The sequence below is a fragment of the Balaenoptera ricei genome, chromosome 1 (genome assembly GCF_028023285.1).
Source record: "Balaenoptera ricei isolate mBalRic1 chromosome 1, mBalRic1.hap2, whole genome shotgun sequence".
NCBI lineage: Eukaryota > Metazoa > Chordata > Mammalia > Artiodactyla > Balaenopteridae > Balaenoptera > Balaenoptera ricei.
The window spans coordinates 77,124,242-77,144,037 of NC_082639.1; the positions used below are offsets into that span (position 1 = coordinate 77,124,242).

General features: G+C 39.1%; 1 long non-coding RNA gene across 1 annotated transcript in view; it reads right to left on the bottom strand.

Annotated features, from left to right (window-relative positions):
- Positions 1–8,943: 8,943 nt before the first annotated feature.
- Positions 8,944–19,796, bottom strand: part of LOC132350612 (uncharacterized) — a 136,425-nt gene continuing 125,572 nt past the window's right edge. Inside the window, exon 3 of the long non-coding RNA XR_009497956.1 lies at positions 8,944–11,052. This is a non-coding gene — a long non-coding RNA (uncharacterized LOC132350612). The remainder of the gene's footprint in view (positions 11,053–19,796) is intronic.

The following is a 19,796-nucleotide window of genomic DNA, read 5'->3' on the forward strand; positions in this document are numbered from 1 at the left end:
AGACCATGGTCTTTGGAGTCGGATAGGCCTGGGGCCAAATCCAGGTGCTGTCATTTTTAAGCTGTGTCATCATGATTGGGTCAACTTACAAGGCCCCTCGCTGTCTCAGATTCCAACTTTGCAAAGTGGGCTTAAATCCTGACCTTACAGTATGGTCCAAAAAAGAGTTAGTGTGGTATGGATGCAAACACCTGCACAGTGCCCAATGACGAGTGGCTATTTGCTGTTGTTATTGGCTAGAAGGACCAGTGTGGAGTGTCCTACCAGATCCTAGGGTTTCTGGCAGGTATGACGGGCTTGGCAGGAAAGGCATCAAATCTAGGAGAAACAAGTAAAAACAAGCAGGAGATTTGAAGGCAGGGGCTGTTTGCTCTCTAGCCTGATTTATAAAACTCACAGGTGATGCATTAGTGACATTTGCCCTTTGAGGCAAGGACAGAAGATGCCAGGATTAAGCCTGCCTGATAGCCTTATGGAAACTTTCAGGCGCATCTGCCTTATATCCCATTTAGAGTGCAAGCTCAGAGGCAGGTGCTGTGTTTCACTCTTTTTTGTGTTCTCCTACGTGTCCAGCACAAAGCTTTGCACATAGTAGGTGTCCAATTACCATGTGTTAATTAATGGGAAGATTCCCTTGTTTAGTACAGTAGGGTGTCTCTAAATATCTCAAATGTTTCCATGTAATGCTCAGAATATACATTAAAAAATCCATTGTAATATAACAAATATACCAATATCTCAAATAGTTTGGATGACAAAAGGTTGGGAAGAAGTGTGTCAATATAAGGAATCTCAGTGCTAAAATGGTTTGAAATTACTGCTTTAAAGCATGGCCACAATTTTACATCCTCCACTGATGTATACTTAGATATACACTTTTTTCCCCCCACGCACATTTTTTCCTTCACAGAGCTATCTTTTGCTCAATCATTGTGATGTAATGAATTGTGGATAATAATACTGCAGGACTCCTTCTCACCTCTCTCCTGCCAGCCTTAAAGATGGGTATGACCAAACAGAGCAATTCATCCTCAGGCAACAGAGACTGGCCCACAGGGTGGGCACGTGACCAGGACAAGGCCAAGACATTGTTTGATATAAGGATGTCGCCATGCTTCAAATGTCAGTTTTTTTTTCCTCTGGAGTTTCTAAGCCAGGGCTTCCAGAGGCTGCTCTCCACTAGGTGAAATCCTTTCTGCAGTCATAGCACAGGAGGTGCCATTGAACAAAGAGTGGAAGAGAGAAGCAAAATGGGAGGAGCAAAAGGAGAACAAAAGAGTCCTGGAAAAGCAGAGAACCCCGGATTTCAGACCCTGGGGCCTTCACTGATGTAGTCCTTCCTTCACTTCTGAAAGCTCTGCAGCATCTTTTCCAGCCTTGCAAGCCAATACAATGTCTTTTTCTAGCTCATTTGAGTTGGGTATCTCGTTGCTTGCAACTAAAAGAGTCTGACCAGCACATTCAGGCTTTGGTTCTGAAACATTCACTTCAGAGCCCCGGCCATCTCTCATCCCAATGTCCTGAACAGATGCAAATATAATTACGGAATTCTCTGTGTTACATAAACACACCCATCTGACATGCAGTTTTTAGCACGTTGTATGTATACATCCGGATTTCTCAGCCTTGGCACTATTGACATTTTGGACCGAATCAGTCTTTGTTCAGTGTTGGATATTTAACATTATCCCTGGTCTCTGCCCACCAAGTGCTGGTAGCACCACTTCCCCAGTCAAACAAAATGTCAAAGAGAAACGTCGAAAACGTCCCAGACATTGCCCAATGTCATGGGAGGTGGGGGGAGTGGGAGGGGAGGGCAAAATTGCCCCTATTAAGGACCAGCCACTGGTATACACAGTATGTAAGCTCCATGAGGGCAGCGTTTTTTTTTCTCTTTTTTGCAGGTAGGAATTCCCAGGACCTAGAACAATTCCTGTCTCACATGATGTGCTCAGCATTCATTTATTCAATGAGAAAACAAATGCGTTCTAAGTAAATGGAGGACGCAGTTGCAGATGCTTCGAGAATCAAAGACAAGGAAAAGAAGACCAAGGAAGGCAAATTCATTATCTCCTAATTTTATGAGCTAGGGTTAAAAAAACAAAACAAAACAAAACAAAAAACAGCACGCATAATTTGGCAAACTAAGAATCTCCCTCACAGTACAGATTCCCTTAAAGAGGAAGGTAGAAAGTTAGATTAGAGAAAAATGTTGATTTTTAGGAATTATCCTTCAAGCACTGTGGTCTTCTACAATCTCATTTTTTTCCTATTTAAACAGAACAGTCAAACCCAACAGTGAAGACTGATTTGGGACCTGGGAAGTTAAAACAGAACCTGGGAGAATGTCTCAGGAGGAAGAGAAGTCCTATTAATTTTGCTTTTATTCTCTAAAAATGACACATGCTTTTTGAAGTGTAGTCTCGTTTCCACACCTTCAGCGGGTAGTTTTCCCATCAGGATTAAAATGATCAGCACATAGAAGAGCAACCCCTGCATTTCATCGTCCTCTTTTTATTGTAACTCAATAAAAAAATATGGGAGTTAGAGAATTTAGTTTTACAATAAGTTTTCCCATATTGAGGGGCACCTGATATATGAAAATATATGTACATATTCTTGGCAATACTAATGTAGCATTCACGAAATAACTGAGCCTTATACGATCCAGTCACATGATGTTAGCCAGACACAAATCACATCTACTCCAGCGACATCCAGAGCAGCTATTACAGAGGCTGTAAATCGCCAGAACAACAACCCCCGATCATCAGAAGAGAAATAACCCAGCGCTGTTTCTAAACAGCAGAATCACACTCTCTACTTTGTCCACCTGCGTTGCCACCTGAGTGCCTGCCGTCAGATTATCATTGACTGAGACTTCTGTAAATCCTTAAGTTCTTAAAAAGCGTGATTTCCTTTTTTAGTTTTATCACCAGTCCCAAACAATTAGTCTACTTTTCAGCAGTTTCACACCAAGCAGTTTTGTTTATTTGTTCATGGCAGGGAGTGGAGAGCCATAACGCCCCAAGGGAAGGAGATCCTGGGTGACCGACCAGCCAGGCATTTCACCAGATCAGTGATCCAGCTCTGCCTCAGCCACAAGCCCAGGCCATCAAATTTCATGCCTCAATAATATTTAAATCACCGTGTTGGGAGTAGGATAATGTGGTCATAGACACTCACTTTGGAGTTAGACAACCCTGGGTCTGCAAATTTACTAATTGAGGGCCCTTGGGCTAGTGACATAACTGCTCTGAGTCTGTTTTCATTATACACTAAAAAGGGGTGCCATGGTGATTAACTTCACTCAGGGTTACTCACCAATAATGAAAACCATGAATGTGAAGGCCATGAATGCCAAGGTACATAATACAATTTTAGGGTTCAACTGGCAATAAGAGAATACTATTAGGTACTACAGGTTTCAAACGTTTTCATACTTCTGGATTGGTCTGGGGACCAAATTTGCTGATAGGCTGCAGATGGGAGTAAACACCTAGGTGTCCTGATTCATGTCTTATCTCTGAAGTGGCTGGACTCAGAATTCGAATCTCCAAGGAAGCCACGAAGTGGTTCTTGATTATCTTTCAGTTGTACGTGATTCTACTCCAGGCTAATGCAGAACCTCTCTGGTCTTCCTTACTTTGTCTTAGGGGATACCAGAATCATTCCATTTAAGTAAAGTCAACAAGTATCTTATTGAAACCTGTAAAGCAGTGGCTTGTAAATCCCAATCATAATCAATTAATGAATACAGATGCCTAAATGATATAAGCAAAATTCATTTGCCAGTGGTATATGTGCCAAATTAATGAGCAAGTCATTGAGAAATCTCAAATCTGAAATTGAGAAATCTGAAATCAAGGAATCAGAGGGTTTCTTACTAGGATGATTCAGTGTGTCAACTTCTGTTGGAAAACTGAAGTTAAAGCCTTGCTTTGAAAAGAAATACATCTTGAAACATAGACAATACCACAGTCATCTATCTTAAGAGTATCTGAACTACATTTCCATAGTACTAGAAAGCTTTAATTAATTACCAATCTGCTTATGATGTTACACTGAGTGCTGTGCAAATTGAAATAAGCTTGGCCTCTGGCCTTAAGAGGATTTTAATCTCCAATAAACACTATTGATGCAGATAAAGATCATATTACATTTGGGGGAAACATTAATAGAATGAGCAACAGAGAGGCTTCCAATTGTTTGTTATTTTCCTTTTCAGATGGCAAAGTCTGAATAAATAATTTTAACCTAGATAGGTCAGCAGGCTTTGTGGAACAATGAAGAAAGATTGTGTGCTAATTTTCTTGTATTTCTCAAATTTATTTACTTTTCTCTGTCTCTACTCCAACATGCTCTAGGCCTCCATCATGTCTTGCCTGAGTTACTGTAATACCCTTCTAACTGGTCTCTAGTCTTGCCCTTTGTGGCAAATCATTTTCTCAAGTGGAGTCAGGGAATTTGCAAAAGTGGGCACATGATTGGTCTGTTTCCTGGCTTAAAGCCCTTTAGTGGCTTTGCAGGGCTATTAGATTACGGCCAGATGCTGGGTTTACAAGGCACTAACCTTTCCAGCCATTCACCCCTTGCAAAATATGCCACAGTCTCTAACACAGCTGGTTATGCCTACTTATCCCTCAGGTCTCAGCTTTGGCATTTCTTCCTCTGAGAAACTTTTTCTGGCCTTTGAAGTTGGGTTAGCTGATCTTTTTCTGTGCTGCCGTAGCTCTCAATAGTCACCCCTCTTATAATACTGTATAAGAATAAAATTATTTACTCTTTTGAATCTTCGTTAGTTTCCAAGTTCCATGTGGGTGAGGCTATACATGTCCTGTTTACCACTGTAGCCCTAAAATTTGGTGAAAATAAAAAACTCCTGGTGAGGGGCTTCCCTGGTGGCGCAGTGGTTGAGAATCTGCCTGCCAATGCAGGGGACACGGGTTCGAGCCCTGGTCTGGGAAGATCCCACATGCCGCGGAGCAACTGGGCCCATGAGCCACAATTGCTGAGCCTGCGCGTCTGGAGCCTGTGCTTCGCAACAAGAGAGGCCGCGATAGTGAGAGGCCCGCGCACCGCGATGAAGAGTGGCCCCCGCTCGCCGCAACTAGAGAAAGCCCTCGCACAGAAACGAAGACCCAACACAGCCATGGATAAATAAATAAATAAATAAACCCAAAGTTAAAAAAAAAAAAACAAACTCCTGGCGAAAAAGTAGATACCTAGCAAACATTTTGTTGAATTAGGGATTCTTTTTTTTAGTCGTTTAGTTGCTCCTTGCATTGGTGTCTTCAGTGACTCCCAGTACATCTCTGTCCAGTTGGACTTGCCATGATGATGGAACTATTCCGTATCCATGCTTGGCTAATCCAGTAGCCTCTAGACACGTGTGGCTGTTGAACGTTGGCAATGTGACTGGTGACACTAAAGAATAAAATCTTTACTTATTTTTAATTATATTGATTTACAGTTAAATAGCTATGTGTGACTAGCTATATTGGACAGCACAGCTTCAGGAGAACTTTATTAGATTCACATGCAGTCATACTCTCTTCCAAGAAATGGGTCAAGAGCTGTCTTTCCCAATAGTAGCCACTAGTCACATGGGGCTATTTAAATTGGAATTGATTAAAATTAAATACAAGTTAAATATTTAGTTTCTCAGTCATGCTAGCCACATTTCAAGTGCTCAGAACCCAGTTATAGCTGATGGCTGCCACATTGGGTGTCACAGAAAATTTCCATTATCACAGAAAGTTCTAATGGACAGCACTGGTTTGGAAAATGGCTCACCTGGCCAGAAACAAAGATGCACATTCTTCCCAGTGGGGTGGTTAGTTACCACCACCCTCTTGTTTGGTCCTGACTGTTAGGAAGGCTGGGGAGCTGGGGTCATAGTGCCACTAGATGGCTGACAATACCCAATGCTCGTTCACCTTATGTGATTAGGATATTGACCTCTAGATCCCAGGGTACCATAAATTAGGGACAGTGATGAGAGCAAAGTAGCTGACCCCACCAGGGAAGACCAGGTAGACTCAGGGCGGCATTCTCTTGTGAGAGAGGGTCAGGGCCAATTTCAATGCTCCCAACTCAGGCTACTTATTTATTCCCAGACACATCAGCCCACAAGGTCGCAGGGACCTCTTGGCCCCCAGCGGCTACCTGAAGGTCACCTCTCCCCAGAGCATCTCTCTTTTCTCTTTATTCGCTTCAGCTCTGAAACCAGCCACCTCTCCTTTCCCATGAGGCAGTCATTGGCAGCTACTCCAGGCTTTGTTGCCTCCAGAATGGATAACCACAAAGCGTCCCCGGAAGGCCACCCAGAAGCTTCAGCTGGCTTAGTGTGGCACTGTCCATCTGCCGAAAGGCACTGTGCATGCTGCGCCAGGAACACCTGAGCTCCCACTTTGCCCCGGCTGCCTTGTCACTTTGCAGCAACATTCGAGGTACAGCCCTGAATCCCCTCACCTGAAATTGCTGCTTTGGAGGTTGTCCCCTCCCCTGAACACCACCACAGCAGGGGAACGCTGATCAGCTAAGAATGGTCCCAAGCAGGGGGTTAAAGTCAGGGAATTTTCTGAGGAATTTGCTTCCCCTCCTGGTTTGACAAAGCTGGACTTCTCTGTGTTCAGGAACACAGTGAAAAAGCCATCTGTTTAGTTCAGCTTCTGCCATGAAGGGTGGTCTTGGGGAGTGGATATTTAAGTAGTGTTTTTCTGCTCTCCTCATATACATTTGGAACTTTAACAACACGTTAGTAAAAAATGATTAACTACAAGCCTTCAGTTTCCACTAGGAGTCCTTTTAATTTTTTTGAAGTTGATTCCTCATCAGCTTTGTGGCTCTTCCCCCGGAAAAGCTGACGTTTCTTCCACTCAGCTCACGACCACTTCACAATCCTCATTTCTCAGTCTTTGGCCACAAGAAGGACTTTGCTTTAGTTCTCTTACTTTTCCCATTTACTTCCTCTCCCGCCCACGCCACCCCCAAGTGTTTTCAAACCACGACCATTAAAAAGTTCTTTTAGAAAACACTTAAGTATTATCCAACCCCCCTCTAAAAAATGTCTTGTCAGATTTCTTCCTCTTGTTTGCTTCAAAAAGTGGCGCTTTGATTGTCCATTAGAGAGTTGTTTACATTACTCCAAAAGCTCCATTTAGTTTCCTTGACAAGGTGGAATAAGTGACTGGTTGTGATGGATAGAGGCACCTGTCCTAATGGCTGCTCACACTGTGCCCACCAGCGCAGGTTACATTGATAAATTGACAACAGTTGGGACATGCTCTGCTAGCAGCAAGAATGAGGCTATGAGGACAAACACAGGCGGTGAGACAGTCTGCTTTAATATTCCTGGGAAAGGTGTACAGCCTCCTAATCTAACACCCCAACATCTGCGGTGAGGAATTAGCGCACAGGCGGAATTTCTTTGTTACCTTGACACTACTTCTGCTAGTTAGTCTGGAATGCTATGGACTGTAAGAGTCCTCCCTCCTCCCGTTTATACCCCTGCCATCCCTGACTTGGGGGCCCCCGTGAAAATTGTATTATTTTGATTTTCTGTTATTATGTATTTACTTTTTTTTTGAATTCCTTTACTGAAAACCTTTCTTTTTCCTCCGATAAGAAAAACAACATGAAGGACAACAAATGGCTGCCTGTTAGCTCTGGGTTGATTATCAGGAAAACGTGGGAAGTAGCCTGAGCCAAGGCTGAAGTGTTAATCGTCTGGAATAAGGGGCTCTGGAGGTTCCAAATTTCGAGTAATGGGGAGGTAAGTGTCCGTCACGACGCCCCACTCAGCCAGGGGTTCTTAGAAGGTGTTCAGTTCCCCAGCCAACTTACCCTTCATTTTCTTTTTTCCACGCTGTTGGTTTCACGTTACCTTGAATATAGCGGGTACAGCAATGAGTGAGGCCCAGCCTCGGAATATCCCCATGCTGACAAAGGGCCCATGCAGGCGCGTGGCTCTAGGGGCAGATCCAGGACTTTGCAGACTCCCTTCACTATGTCCTTCCTCTCCGATAAGGTGGGAGCATCAGGGCAAAGCGATGGGTAGGTCCGCTGACGCAGCTGGGCTAAGAGCTGCAGCAACAGTGGCAATCTGACACAGCCCCTTGCTCCATCCATTACATGCTTATCTTAACTGAAGACTAATCTAAAGGAACAAATAACCACAGAGAAAATGCTCCAACTTAATACAAAGTCATAAAAAAGAGAGAATACAGGAGCAAAAGAAGCATGGACATAATAATGCTTTCCTGAGCTCTGCTTTTCAATGTCCTAGTTACCAATTTTATGATAAGACACAGTTTGCCTTTATGATTTGCATGAGTAATGAGGCAATTAGCAGCCATCATATATAAAACATGCTCGTTCTTCATTAGACACCAGACAAAATGGCACAGCGCAACGTGTAGAGTGTGGCCAGGCTCAAGTGACTGGCTCTTTCTAGAGACTTTGTGTGGAGTTTTGTTGGAAGCCTAATGGCTGAACGAATCACATTAGGAGGCTAGACTGTGGTTAGTTTGATGTGAAATTCTGACTGGCTGGCAGTCGCCTCCACTCCCCACCCCCTAACTGCTACTAAATTTCATTTCAAGTTATAATTATTGACATTGGAAACAGCTACTCGGATCACAACAACAAAGCAACAATTATACAGGATCTGGTGTTTCTCATGCAAATTACAGCAATAAAATACAGGAAAATCCGGCCCACTTACAGACCAGTCTTTGTCTTTGGAGAACACAGTCTGAACTATTTGGTTAACTAAATTAAAACGTAAATCTTGGCTGGCTTTTCTTCTTAGATAGTGATATGAAACAGTTTCTAAAAGACAGAAAAAGCTTGAGGGACCACATTTCAAACAACTTGTCATGAATATATTTTTTAATGAATTAGGACTGAAAAGCTTGACTGTATAAAAATCAAGGATTCTAAAATGCTGTTCAAACAGGAAAAGCATAAGGGGAGAGAGAGTCCTGTATATTTACCCCTAATATGTTTGTTTACAAGGGAACTTGGGAGATTTGAAAGATGCACAGTAAGAGTCCCTTGCGTTTTCACAAGTAAAGCCATATCCCTCTTATTCCCGGTTGGGGTAACATGTATAATGAAACATATAACCTAGAGAAGGAGATTAGTGAGCATTAAAACTGAGTTCTTTTACTTTATTAGAGTTGCTTTCCTTCCTGTCTTTGTCTCTTCTTCCATACAAACTCTGAGCCTGTGAAAGTGTCACAATAATCAGGGGGGGCGGGGGGGGGGGCGGAATTAAAAAGTCAACCAGTGGCATTAGCAAGAAGGAGCTGTGAATGCAACCACTCTGAGCCACATGGAGTTCTGCAAAGAGTCGGAAACAATGACTTGAATCTATGAGGAAATGGTATGGCTTCCGATCCATTATCATTACTGCTTTTAACAAGCTGAACTAAACTAAGCAAAGCACCCCTCAACCAGCATAGAAAAGGGTTGGATCCACAGGGCCTGCAATCAGTACTACAGAAGACAACATCAAAGAACAGGAGAAGAAAAGCCACTGCTTGTGCCTCTGGCCAGGATTCAGCCGGCAACGCATCTGCTTTGAAAGCTATACCTCCGAGTTTGACCACAAGGAAACTGACCCTTGTGAAGCCATGACAATGGAGGATACTGACGTGTAATTTATGTATTTAATTTTTTTTATACAGGGAAGAGCAATTGTGTGATCATATCTCATTTATAACAAATCTGATCTTTAAAAGGCAATAATTTTACAAGTGCACTTCTGCGTTAAGAATACTGTTATCATAAGCAGGGAGCAAACGCTGTGTGGGTAGTCACTCTGACTTATAGCAGCTCGGTACAGCCGCTGCTAGATAACCAAGAGTAATGGTTTTTGATAATCAGGCCACACTATTAATATAACATGAACCACAAGTGCTTTTGTACTGCAGCCCTGGTTAAACTAGCAAATCTCATTGGAATATAAAAAAGGGGTGGGGAGTCATGTTCTGTTTTCTGCTGCTTCTGCACTGAAAAATGTGCCTCACGGTGCTGTCTTAGGTGTTTCATGTCTTTGGGAATGTGCAGCAGCAGTGAAGAATGTTTCCCTTTAGAACCTCTGGTCCTTTCTGCTCAGCTAGAGCTCAACAACTACCCGCTGCATCAGAATTGAGGTCCATGAAATGTTGCAGATGGATTTCAAGTGGCAGTTCTGTTGGCTGGGGTGAAGCTGGTGGAACGTGCTGAGGTCCGGAGCAAGCTGGGTTTACGCTGGTCTCTCACTGGTCTGTGACTGTTGAAATACTGCTGGGTGTAATGGGGCTCATTTTGGCCCATGTGAACAAAAGTTAATGCTGCCCCTTCATCGTAAATGTTAGCGTGAAGGAAAATATGAGGGAGGCACTTCTGGTGGTAAGAGTCAGGCAACATAATCATAACAAGTAAAACCAGGCTTAAGCATGTCACAATAATGTTTATTCATATGGTGACATTTACTGTAACTTTCCTCTAAAAGGCGATGGTCTCCTCCAATGTTAACAACCCAGAAACCATATTACGAAGTTATCTTTGGATGCATGATGTGTATCTCTGTCATACAGCTCTCCATTTCCCAGGACATGTGCACTGGGAGTGAATTTCCTCTTCAGAATCAGTGCTTGGGTTATTTCTGTAAATCTGAGGAGGCGCATACTCAGTAAAGAAATGCATGTTTCCTGAATTTTACAATGAGGAGAGAGGGCTAAAAAAGGCTGATTAAAGAAGCTGAGACTCAGTGAGATTGAGTACCTTACTCAGTCATTTAAGAATCTCCTCCAGTGCCATGTTTTTCATAAAATGTTCCCTGATAATGCAAATCAGGAGTAGTATTTCTGGACCTCTCCAGCTTTCGTGGCAAGAGATGAAGGTGAGTGTCTTCAGTGTTTTGATTGTGATGATCTTGTGGCCATTGCCATAGACTACTTTGTATTCATCAAACATTTACTGAGCACTTACTATGTGCCGGCCAATGGACCAGGCATGGAGGGGGAGGATGAAATACATCAGCTTCAAGGAGATCAAAATCTGGTAAGAAAGAACAGACAGGTACATAATTAATTATAAAACTTGGCAGAACCTGATAAGGAGAAGTCCATTTAAGCTGCAGTGGGAAAGATTACATTGAACAAGATGGAATTAATGAAGACTTTAATGCATTTAATGAGAGCCTTGAAGAATTTGTAGGCTTTGCATACATTTTATATTCACTACTATATTCTAAATTAGTTGAGATTAGTCACTACATCTAACCTGTATTTATATGTATTACTATGTTGAGCAGAATGTTTGGTCTGTAGATGCATCACATAAATCATACCATCTATAGAGCACTTATATGTTTCAGGAATTGTTATAAGCACATGTTATCTAATCCTTGTAGCACCTCTTGAAGTAGGATCCAAATTCTCCCCATTTTCCAGAGGAAACTAAGGCACTGAGAGATTAATTGTTCAAAGTCGTAGTTATTAAGTGGAGAAGCTGGATTGGAGCCGGGCAGTCCGGTCTGACCGCAGAGACTACATTCCTCACCCATACACTCTAACTGCCTGTGGTCAAGAAACATTGGTTGAATGTTGAAAAAGCTAGTAGGAGTTTCTCAGCAGTTATAATGCAATTTCATTTACCACTGCAGAATTTCTTGAGAACACTTAGCTCAGGAAACGAAACAAAAAATCATCAGGGTGCATAAAAATCAGTTTATGATTAAATGATTAACCTCTGCAAGAAAGTCAAACACTTGTCCACAATATATTTATTCTCTAGAAAGCCTTGAGGTTGTGGATCAACTAAGAAGGTATTGACTTACACTGATATTTTTTGAAAATAAGTTTATACTGTTTGATGAATATATAACATCATTGCTTTTGGCATCAGGTCCAACATTTATCCTTTCCTTCTCATCACACAATGTAATGATACACAACCATACAGTAAACTCAGGTTCTAAGGATCTGAGTCTCAAGCACCCTTGGTGTCCTATATTAAATGCAGGACAAACCTTCCCTGTCAGAGAAAAGTCATTGACATCTAGTTCAAAGATGATCAATAACTTGATCTGGTCTGCACAAAATGACCTTTCAATGGCATAGATTGTAGGGAGTTGGTGGGCCAACTAGGTAGAGAAAAGCGATGGCACGGTGTATGTTAGCCAGTGACCCACATACAAACACTGGTTCAATTGGAGAAGCGAGGAAACCAGATGTGCTCAGCTGGTACAAATATCTGCATTTCACCAGGTTCAGTCTCTGCTTAAATCCTTTCTCACAATACCGCTAAACTTCTTTGTTTTGAAGAAGTTGTGCAACAAATGCGTATGAAACTAACAGATACATTTATTCTTCTAAAAATTGGCAAAGAGCAAAGAAAGCTATCATATCGGGTTTGTTGAGGTTGCTAAAAATGGCTATTCTTGTTCATCAGTGTGGAGTACAGAAAAAACCCAATGTCTTCTTAGTAACTTGGATACTTTTAGAGCTATAAAATGCCATGCCCAAAGTACACCTAATTCCATGACTAGTAATTCATCATATGAAAATAATTAGCTGTGAACATAAAGATTTGTGGACAATGATGTACATCTAAAATTATTTAAAAATTTAAAATGTAGAAATCGCCTAAATGTTCATCAACAGGGAAGTAAATAAATGCATTTTAGTACATCTACAAAATATAATACAAAAAAAGCAGGATACAAAACTGTACATACAACATTGACTTGATTTAAGATGAAGAAAATGCACCACAGAATTAACAGATATTCTGTGTGGTAAAATTACTCATACTTTTAATTTTCCTCTTTATACACTTTATTTTTCCAAATTTTGTACCATGAACGTGTATTGTTTTTATAGTTACTAGTAGAAAGTAAATATTAAGTATTCTTTAGAAGGCTGTGGGCATGGTGAAGATCCATCCAGAAGGGCCCTAGACTTTCTCCTGGAAGATAAGGCTTGGCCTTTTCGTCCCAATGTCCACTCCCAATTGCTGAAATCAGTGGTGTTTTTCCTCACCCTTCCACAGTAATTCTAGGAAAGGTAAAACTTTCTGATGAGATATGAGAAAGCAGCCATTAGAAAACCTTGGGAAAGAAATGAGTATATGGAATATATTTCCAAGAGAAAAAATAAGCAAGGTGATTGAGAGAACTTGTTAGAAAACTGAACATTTTCTTCCTGACTGAGTCAAATAAGCCTGAGTGTTCTCTGAGTGAGCTGGGTTTTGGACTGTGGGCATAGGCATACAATATAGATGGCTTTTTACATTGTAAAAGCTTTGTGAGTGATAATGCCTAACTTTAACAGTCAAACATTATGAATAGATTTCAGCACAAGGTTTCCAAGATAAGAGGACATGAGAGGGAGCAGTATTTAAAGCAGACACAAACATTCCTTGCCTTGAACTTCCCTAGGTAAGTATTAATTTCTACATGGTCACAGTGGAATCATGCTGGCAGATACTAATTACTATACCATTGGCTGTGATGACAAAAATGCTGGCCCATTCCATAAAAGTTTCTTTTCAGTTTAAACATATGAATCAAATAACTGATTGTCCTAGATATTGCCCAGATGCAGTGTCATTCACTCTCAATTACATCCCTGTTCAGATGATTCTGCAAAATTTAATTCCCTTGCTTTCACACTTGACATTCATTCATTTATTCACTATTTACTGAATTCCTATTATGTATCAAGAAACAAGAAATTTTATTTTTCCTTTTAATTTTATTTCCAACCTCTTAGGGATTGTTTTAACCTAATACTAATCATTTTTCTCATATTCTTCCATCCAGCACCCAAAATGGTATGTGGCATGTAGATTTTTTTAAATTAAAGTGAACTAAAATAAATGTTTGAGAATTTTATTACATCCCTTGAGATAATTGGAAACATAAAATAACATACCACAGAAGAAAACTTGCATTTATGTCTGTGTATGAATATATGCTTAGTATTGGAAGTAAGCATCACAGATAACCAGACAGATAATACATAATTAGAAAAGCAACAAAAATTTTAGTAGTCATTAAAATGTTAAATGTAACTGAAAACATAATTTTCATAAAATGATTTGGAGAAAAATTGAAATATTTTAGTTGGTTCAACTTTTAGATTTGATAGCAATTCATATTAACGATACTTGTGGCTCTAACTGTATTAAAAATAATTTAGTAAAATCAAATCTATTCTTTAATTTAATATAATTAAATTAGTAATTTAATTAAATAAAAATAAATTAATAAGTTAAATAATAAGGTTAAATAAGTTAAATAAGTTAAATAATGATATAATGACACAGTCTGTTTGAGTAGTCCTGGCAAAGAAAAATGTCTTAGAAAATTAAAATTGGAATCAAGTTTCTATACTCCCATTCTCTTATTTTAAAGGGAATATGGATATAGACAAGTGGAGAAACTTGTTCAATATTCTATATCCCCCAGTGGTGAGCCCAGCGTAAAATTCAGGTTTTCAGACTTCTTTCTTGGTCACCTTGTCTCAGCCTGCATGAGGCAAATTGCTGTGCTGAAACTCTAATCTTTTGTGTGAATGATTTCTTTGCCAGCTTGTCTAGTAGCAGACCAACCTACCTTTAAGAAAGCTCAATGTAAAAAATAAGAAGAAATCATTGACCAGTATTAAATAATGTAGATAAATAAAATTAACATTTACTGTGAAAAATAATAATACTAATGTCTTGTGTAGTGTAAAATATATGTAGAATTAAGATGTATGGGCAATAACAGTAAATGGGAGAAAAGGCAAAGGCAATAAACACGTAATAACAGCATTATCTGGGAAAGGGTAAAAACATTTATTTATATTAGACTGTAATAAAACAAGAATGCATACTTTATCTCTAGGGTTACCATTTAAAATAATTATAAAATACTAACTAACAAACTAATAGAAAATGAACTGTTTAAAACTAACTAACTAGTTTAAATGAAGGCAAAAAAGGAGAGGAAAAACATGTATAAAGTGGAAGGGATAAACAGAAAACAAGTAGGAATATTATAGCTATACAACTGAAAATATCAGTAATTATATTTAATGTAAATGGCCCCAAAACTCCGATTCAAAGATATTGTCAGATTAGATGAAAAACAAAAGCCAACTATATGTTGCTTACATGAGACACATCTTAAATATAAGTACACAGAAAATTTGAAAGTAAAAGAATGGACAAAGGAAAAATGCAAATCCTAACCAAAAGAAAACTGATGTATTTATAATAATATCAGAGAAATGAGTATTTTTAGATATAAGTAATGACATTTCAAAATGATAAAAGGATCAAACTGCCGGGTTTACATAATAATCTAAACTTGTGAGCTCCTAATAACAGTTTCCAAATATACAAGTTAAAAACTGATAGATACGAAAGTATAAATAGACATATTTATAACCATAGTAAGAGAGTATAACACATGTCATTGATTGATAAAGCAGACAAAATTCAATAAAGACATAAAATATCTAAATCTGAAAATATTTATTATATACAAGTATATGTGGAATATTTACCAAAATTGACCATACCCTGGATAATCAAGGAAGTCTCAGTTTTAGAAGACCAAGGTCAGTTAGAGTATGTTCTTTGACCTCAGTGGGATTAAACTAGAGATCAATAAAAAATAATATTAAAAAATAATCCAAATGGTTGGAAATCAAGCAACATACTTATAAATCATCTATGTAGAAAATAAGAAATTACTAGGAAAGTTGGAAATATTTTGATCTAAATGATAATGAAAATATAACATATCAAAACTTTTAGGAATTTGCTAAAGCTCTGATCAGAGGGAAATTCATAGCCTTAAATGCATATACCACAAAAGAAGAAGGGCTGAAAATCAATAATGTGAGAATTTATTTGAGGAAATGTGGGGGAAGAACCCACAACAAATGAACAACAAAAAAGTACAATAAAGAAACTATTCGGCTTCCCTGGTGGTGCAGTGGTTGAGAATCTGCCTGCGAATGCAGGGGACATGTGGGGTCCTCCTGGTCCGGGAGGATCCCACATGCTGTGCAGCAACTGGGCCCCTGTGCCACCACTACCGAAGTCTGAGTGCCTGGAGCCCGTGCTCTGCAACGAAGAGTGGCCCCTGCTCGCTGCAACTAGAGGAAGCCCAAGTGCAGCAACAAAGACCCAATGCAACCAAAAATAAATAAATAAAAAATAAATTAATTAACGAAAAAAAAGAAACTATTAAAGACAAAAGCAGAAAATAATGAAACAAACAAAAAATTTATAAGAAATCAACAAAGCCAAAAGTTTGATCTTTGAAAAGACTCTCAAATTGATAGGCTGATCAAAAAGAAGAGAGAAGATACAAGTTACCAGTGTTAGAACTGAAAAATAGGATATCACTACAATCCTAGAAACATTGAAAGGATTCTAAGAGCATAATGTGAAAATCTTTATGCCAATATACTTGAAAATTTAGATGTAACAGATAAATTTCTAGAAAAAGACAACTTTTCAAAACTAATACAATAATAAATAGAAAATCTGAATAGTGCTTACATCTACTAAATAAATCAGTCCTTGATAAAAACCTTTCCACAAAAAGTCTTTAACTCCAGATGGCTTCACCTGTGGATTCTTCCAAACGTTTAAGGAAAGTTACACCAATCTTATACAAATTCTCCCAGAGAACCAAACTGAAAACACTTTCTAATTCATTTTAAAAGGCCAGGATAACCTTAATATTAAAACCTGTCAAGGACTTTCAAAGAAAGGATAAGTACAGGCCAATTTCTCATACAAATATCACTGCAGTAATCCTAAACAATATATTAGAAAATAGAATATAGTAATATATAAAAATAATAAATACATCATAACCAAGTCGAATTTATCCCAAGAATGCAAAGTTGATTTAACATTCAAAAAGTAATCAATGGGGGCTTCCCTGGTGACGCAGTGGTTGAGAATCTGCCTGCCAATGCAGGAGACACGGGTTCGAGCCCTGGTCTGGGAAGATCCCACATGCCGCGGAGCAACTAGGCCCGTGAGCCACAATTACTGAGCCTGCACGTCTGGAGCCTGTGCTCCGCAACAAGAGACGCCACAATAGTGAGAGGCCCGCGTACGGCGATGAAGAGTGGCCCCCGCTCGCCGCAACTAGAGAAAGCCCTCGCACAGAAACAAAGACCCAACACAGCCATAAATAAATAAATAAATAAAAATTTTAAAAAAAGTTAATCAATGAATCACCCATTTTAATAGAGTGAAAGAGAAAAATATGATCACTTCAACAGAGATTAAAAAATGGATAAAATATTATTTATCCATTCATGACTGTAAAGAAGTTCTTCATAAACTGAGAATAAAAGAGAATTTACTTAATCTCATAGAGATTATTATGATTTATTTTATTTTTTTTGGGTTGCATTGGGTCTTCGTTGCTGCGTGTGAGCTTTCTCTAGTAGCGGCAAGCGGGGGCTACTCTTCCTTGCGGTGCATGGGCTTCTCTTTGCGGTGGCTTCTCTTGTTGCAGAGCACAGGCTCTAGGCGCGGGCTTCAGTAGTTGCAGCATGTGGGCTCTAGAATGCAGGCTCAGTAGTTGTGGCTCACGGGCCCAGTTGCTCCGCAGCATGTGGGATCTTCCCGGACTAGGGATCGAACCTGTGTCCCCTACATTGGCAGGCGGATTCCCAACCACTCTACCACCAGAGAAGTCCCCAGATTATTTTTTAAAAATTCATTGACTGTATGACATCAATGACTGCCAAAGTACAATATTTGGTTTTCTTTAAAAAGTGCTAATCACCCCAAAAATTTTCTGGGAAATTATGGATCATCAGGAATTACCAGCTAAGAGTTTTGAAACAGGGTAACAATAGTCCAAGCCAGTTATTAATTCCCCAGGATTGGTTTGTACTGTCATCTTTACCAGATTAGAGTCTGCAATTCTTTATATTTTGCCTAGGAAAGTTTTTGAGTTACTTTAAAGAATTTGCCTCCCTTCTTGTTCTGTAAAAATATGACAGGATATATTCCATTTACTTTGAACATTTATTTTGATCTTAATGATAGTAAAAATGTAATATATCCAAACTTTTAGGAATTTGCTAAACTTTTTCATCACTGATTAAAAAACAAAGCAAAACCACTGGCCCTGAAGTACAAAATATAATTCCAAGTATGAGGGAAAGAAAAGACATATGGTGGCCTTCATGAGGGGATGAGTTCAGAATAGATAAATCACTTGAAGGCTTACAGTTTCTATTTTGAGAGGCAGACAATACACTTGAAGAAATCTATTGCTTAAAGAAATATTAAGAATAAGAAATGAGCTTGAACAAAAAAACCATTCTTAAGAAACTTGAAAACAAAATTCTACTAGCATTCTTAATTATAATTAGATAATGAAGAATTATAATAAGGAAAACAATGCCACGATACCCACTTGGGTGAGCTTTAACTTCACAGTAGGGTATAAGACTTTTATTTTCTTTAACTCCCTTGAAACCAAACCCTGAGTTACACATCGGCCTATGTGTAACCAAGTGTGAAGTGGGCTACTCTCTGGAAGAATGGGCATATTTTTTCCTTGTAGTAAGTTACCAAAATTGACATGTGATAAGGAAGAATCTTTTTAGTTCTGGGGTGGGTTTAATGATATGGTCCAATGTGGGCATCAAATTAGCAAAAACTAGATGTTAGTTTCTTTACTGCATGAAGGTAGTCTGGAGACATTTAGAGATGGGCACAGAAGGAAATTTAGCAAGGAGCAGTTTTAGAAATACTTGTCAAACCTTGTTGAATATTTGCTTCTATGTAGAGATTTTGTTTGGTGTTTGCCCTGTTTGAATGTATTAATACCAGTAGAGAGGATTGAACAAAATGGATTTAGGAGAACAATTGTTTTAGCTCCCAGTCTCTGCTTCAGACAAAGGTGATGACAGGAAATATTAGTAATTGTCTTCCCACAAGAGGTATGTCTGTTATATACAAGACCGACTCTGAGAATTACCTTAAAGGTTGTTTATGCTGTAGTATGGCCTGATTCTCTAGGAGTAGATGTGTCTGTCTTATATACTACTATATTCCCAAGGCCTAATACAGTGCCTGGCATCTTGTAGGAGCTCAGTAACTATACCTGGAATAAATGACAACTGAGATCAGCAAATAGTGGGAATAGCTGGATCTGCCTTATCAATTAAAAATAAAACTTTCTGTAAAAGTATCTTTTTTTTTCCTCTGATGATATTCTGATGCTAATTTATGGATATGGATATATATGTGTGTGTGTGTGTGTGTGTGTGTGTGTGTGTGTATACATATATATATATATATATATATATATATATAAAGAGAGAGATAGAGACAGAGACAGAGAGACAGGAGAAATGGGGGAAAATATATATGTACTCACAAATATATATCTGTGAATAATATTTTCAGTGGTTTCTAGGAAAGTCACTCTGTGTCATGCAACCACCCATCATGTTCTGAAAACAGAGCTAAAGAAGGACAATAGAGATTTTTATTGCCGATGTGTCCCCATTGTATTAAAGAAAATTAAGAGAGTGCTTCACTTCTGAACTTATGTGGCATGGCCAGAGTGACCTTATGGTCTCAAAAGCATCCAAGACATCTGGGAAAAACTCCACCTTCTGTAGCCTACAGGGTAAACTATGTTCATTGTTTTTAACAAGTGTCAAAAAATGCTGATTTCCCTAATATCTTAGAATTTGTCTGAAGGAGCAAGGAAAATAGTGTGTAACATATTGCCCATTCATTCTTATGGCAGAGGA